Raw genomic sequence first — 5,030 nt, forward strand, 5'->3', positions numbered from 1 at the left:
AGGACTTGTGATATCTTTGGGTATTCATCTCTGAGACTATAACTTGTGGTGTGTGTGTGTATATTGTGGGGTCACAGTACTCAGTAGTGGGTTGACTGTTAAGATTAAGTACTGATAAGGGAAATGGAACTCGTGACAACCCGAATCCCCGACCCCGGATTTGGGGTCGTTACAGAAATGGTATCAGAGCCAAGCGTTATAAACCTCAGAGATGATGTGACGTTAAGATAATAAGTTCATTCAGATAATAAGAACTCTTGCCAAGTTCATAGTCGGGCTACCTAACGTAGTACTGACAGTTAAAACCCTTACGGGAACCCTTATAAATATTATGATAGTAACATAGTTCGTTCTCGTATAGGGCAGCGGGGCACCGAACCCTGAGGTTCAGGAGCATCAGCATGAGGATGTTTTATTACATGTTGGAGATCAAATTGTGAATCCGATAGAGTAACCTAACGAGGGACCGGATGAGATTCATATTGAGAATGTTACGGTTGAGGATGTTATCCCAGAAGGGATTGTTGCTGAGGAGGATCTCGTGGAGGATCCTGGCGAGAATGAAGAGAGGACCGCTGAGGAATTGATGACCGTAGTCAGGGCGACTACCAGAGCAAGAATGGCCGCGAGGGTGGCACTAGAGGATGAAGAGTTAACAAGGGCACAAAGGTTAATGAGGGCAAGAGGAGTGGGGCCTTCCACAGCACCAATTAAACCAGTATCAGACCCTCTTTCAGAGGTTCCTGAAGACATCAATGATGTCACACCCCCAACTTAAACAGCAAAGTAAATGTAACTATTACACCATTTAAAAATAAATAAACATAACCAAATCCAAGATCTTACAGTTTAGGGTTTGGAACAGCCCAACACTACCATCTATTACAACTGATTTTAAATATCGAGTCCTCACACAAAACTACTATCTCTTATTCTACCTGAGCTCGAACATAAGCATCAGCATCACAGGTCTTACGGGCGGTCTACTTGAATCTAACCATAGCTGCTAGCTGTAATATCAGGGTAAAGCAAGGAGTGAGCCAAATGCTCAACAAGTGCTAATCAATACGATACAAAACATAAGTCGAGATATGTATTAAAGAATGTTAATAAGAGGACATAACCAATGATATCGAGAGATAAAACTTTTGGGAGGTGGCATCATTTTGTTTGTATCAAAATAACTTCAAAATCATACTTTTAATCAAAATCATTTTATGACGCTACGGATTACAGCCGGTGATCAGCTGCGAAGTAATCCCGAACCTCGCTGGGTTCTACAACATTAATGGGAATCCCTAGGCAACTTTTAAGCCTAATATAAGTGTGGAAAGGACTCGCGTCTCAGTCCAGATCCACTATTCAAGAAAACGTTTATCCCCCTTTGGGACTGAAAACCCACATTTTATTTCAAAAAATGATGCCGAAATATAACAAAATCTCTTTTAACAGAAACATTTTATCAAGGAATTATAGATCTACTCGAAACACGGGAAATATGGTACTAAATTTCAGGGCCATGATCCACAAAATTATACTCTATTAGGGTAACTGAATGGTTTTCATATATCAAAGTTTGGACAAGGGAATTTAGCGAGGCTATTGGATATTATGAAGGGTAATGCCAAACTGGGATTAAAGCAATGGTTTCTCATCAAGGTTCAAGTGCTGGATCATCAAGAAGGTAAGCTTCATGAATACTAAGGGTGTTAAGGTATGAAGAAATGATCTTTAGCTCAGGATTTATCAGAATTGACAAGCTTTAAGATAAGAAAGAGGGGTAATCAATGAGGAATCACTTTGATAAATATCTGGCTTTCAGGGTTCAAGGTAAGGTTCTATAGGGGTTCAAGTATCAGGATGAGATATCAATACTTAGGAATCATTAGCATGTTAATTAAGAGAATCAACCAAGAGTTGTAACTACCTTTTCTTTTATCATGGCATTCAAATTACTTTAAATTACTATCATGATAAGACTTTTGAACTACTTGCAATACGTACTCAAGGGTTCATGGCATTTAAAGGATAAACATAAGATACGTTTGACTTAAATATATATATCAAAATGACTCAGGATAGTTGCATCGATATAAATGAATTATTTACAGTGAATACGAAAGATAGGTTGAATTACTTGCCTTGAGAAAGGCTGGTCTGGTCTGACTGGTAGGAGCAACTGGAAGCTTCACTCGACCTTTATGGCAAGTTTTCCCTCGTCTCGAGATCCTACATAAATAATAATAATCCTCATTATAATATATCCTCACCAACTTAACCTATTTACAACCCGAATTTAAACACGGATGGCACTTAGGCCTATATGCACTTAATTTCTATTCACCTTTAAATTATAATTGCACACACATAGACACATAATCACATATCATATATTAATACGAAATAACACCATATACACCATAATGCAACACTTGGCTTGGATGATCTCGACTCACAACTTAAGTCACTTGGTCGCTAAACTAGACAAAGTCTTCTAATTTTTGGCTTCCTAACTCGATGTGCCTTTACTAAACTATCCAAGACCTATTGACCCTCACTTGGGCCTTTTTCTCTACTGACCTTATACTATCTTACAACTATGGTGGTCAACCTAAATCTCACTCCTAAGTGTTCTAAAACTATGTGAAAAGTGAAAGTGCTCACTGGTGCAAATTTCAGAATGATATCTATGGTTTATTGAGTGTATTAGACACTCTTAAACTACAAGTTTTCCTTCAAACCTTTTACACAAGACCCTCCTGACCTAAGGGCATCTCCCAAACTTAATTTGGCTCAAGGGCCTGGCTTGGGCCTTCTTGGGCCTAAGCTCAAATCCATGGTTCCCCTGTTTTTCTGGGCAGAAAACGACCTGACTTGAATTAACTTGTGACACATGATTCTAACTCATATCCTATGATCTATGGTTGGAAAAACTTCTCTTACACTCCCAATAACTAAGGCCCAACAGGGCCTAATGAGGGCCTACCCATGACATGGTCAAATCTCCCTATTTCTAAGTTGCAACAAAACTGTCCCCTGCTGGACAGATTTTGTTATTCTACTTGTGCACCTAACCAAATGACATGCAAACCTCCAACCAACACCTAAAACCTTTTATAAACTCCCAATACTAACTTCTGGTGGCTTGGGCCTCAAAGTGCACATCAATGACATGGTCAAAACTCACTCTAAACCTCAGGGTCCTAAACTAATTTTCTGCAGAAACTATAACTCTCCTTTCTCTAAGGTTTTTACTTGACAAACTCAACCACCAACAACCCAATACCCAAACCAAGACTTAGACATGGTGATATACTGAACTAACTCCCTTATAATCAAAATAATCTTGGTGGAGATCATCCTTACCTAAGGTACAATCATGGCAAAAGAAAAGAAACCACATTTCACAACTCACAAATCATCAAGTTTTTGAAATAACAAGTTATGCATTTTATAAAAGATATACACGAATTATTACCATGCATCAAGAAGCATTAATCAATATTAACTCCTTTTTCCTACTGAAATTAAAGCTTACTAATAAAATCCTTCCTAATGATCAAAATCTTCCAACATTTCAAGAGAAATTCACATGCATGCATAACTTCGAGTTTTGCAAACCAAAACAACATATTTTCTAAATATATTCTACCATAAAATTGACATGCAAGCCTAGCATAAGCTATACCTAGATGATCACTTACCATGCAAAGAGTTTTATCAAATTTTAACTACAAGTTTCATGCCATTATCACATAAACATACAAAAATTGAACCAAGCAACAAGAATGATCTCTAGGACCATTCATTCGGCTCCCTTAAGGTCATGGCCGAATGAAATGGAAGGGAATGGCCATTTAACATCAAGAGTTTATTTCTCAAGACTTGGCACTTCACCATTCCTTGTAGTCCTCTAAAAAACAACCTTAAATCCACAAAAATCAAGGTTGTACTTTGAGTTTCAACTAAAACCTTAACATGCAACTTTAAAACTTAAACTTTTTACTCAAAACTCCTTGGAATATATGTGATCATGGTATGGGAAGTAACATTTACTTGTGTAGAAGGTGGAAACTTGGTGGAGGAATGAAGAAAATGGGGAGGGGGTTGGTTTCGGCTGAAAAACCGAGAGAAGGAGGGGGAGGGCCGAGAGTGAGGGAGTGAGGAGGGTGGGAGGAGAAAGTGTGATGGTGAGTGGAGTGGATGATCATATCAATTGCTTGCTTTATGGTTTTTGATTTGGCAAATGTGAGTGGGAATGAGAATTGACAAGACTATCCCTCCACTTATACTTGGTTCATTTTGCATGCAAGGGTAAAGAAGGAATTTGGCTAGAAAAATAAGAGTTAGTGGGGTTGGAATTGTCTCTTTAGCCCTTTGAATTGAATAGAGAAGGATTTGCATGCAAGGACAATCATGTAATTTTCTAATTATGACAACTAACATTTATAAAGATTTATTTTTATAAAATAAAATACAAGTTCAAAAATTATAAAATTTATACCATAAAATAACTTGGATTTTTAGAAATTTTATAAAACCACTTTTGCATTTTCTGAACAAAATAACTTTTAAAAAGATATTTATTCAAGGTTTAAAATATTCCTTATAAATCAAAAATAAAAGAAATAAATAAACTTTTACTTTGAAAAAAAATCATATACCACATAAGGAAAATTTAAGACGCAGAAATTCTCATTCACACAAACATACAATAGATGAATATATTGGCATTCGTCTTTAAAATTACACCAAATTTACAATTAATATTACATGAAAATACCGGTTGTAACATCCTCTCCCCCTTAAGGGATTCTGTCCCCAGAATCTAAAAGAACAGATGAGGATACCGGGAACGCATATCAGACTCTAACTCCCAAGTCGATTCTTCGACCTTAGGGTTCCTCCAAAGTACTTTTACTAACTTTACTGACTTATTTCTAAGACTCTTCTCTTGCCAGTCGAGTATTTTGACCGGTTGCTCCATAAATGATAGGTCTGCCTGAATTTCTACTGGTTCATATTCTATC

The sequence above is a fragment of the Apium graveolens genome, chromosome 6 (genome assembly GCF_009905375.1).
Source record: "Apium graveolens cultivar Ventura chromosome 6, ASM990537v1, whole genome shotgun sequence".
Classification (NCBI taxonomy): Eukaryota; Viridiplantae; Streptophyta; class Magnoliopsida; order Apiales; family Apiaceae; genus Apium; species Apium graveolens.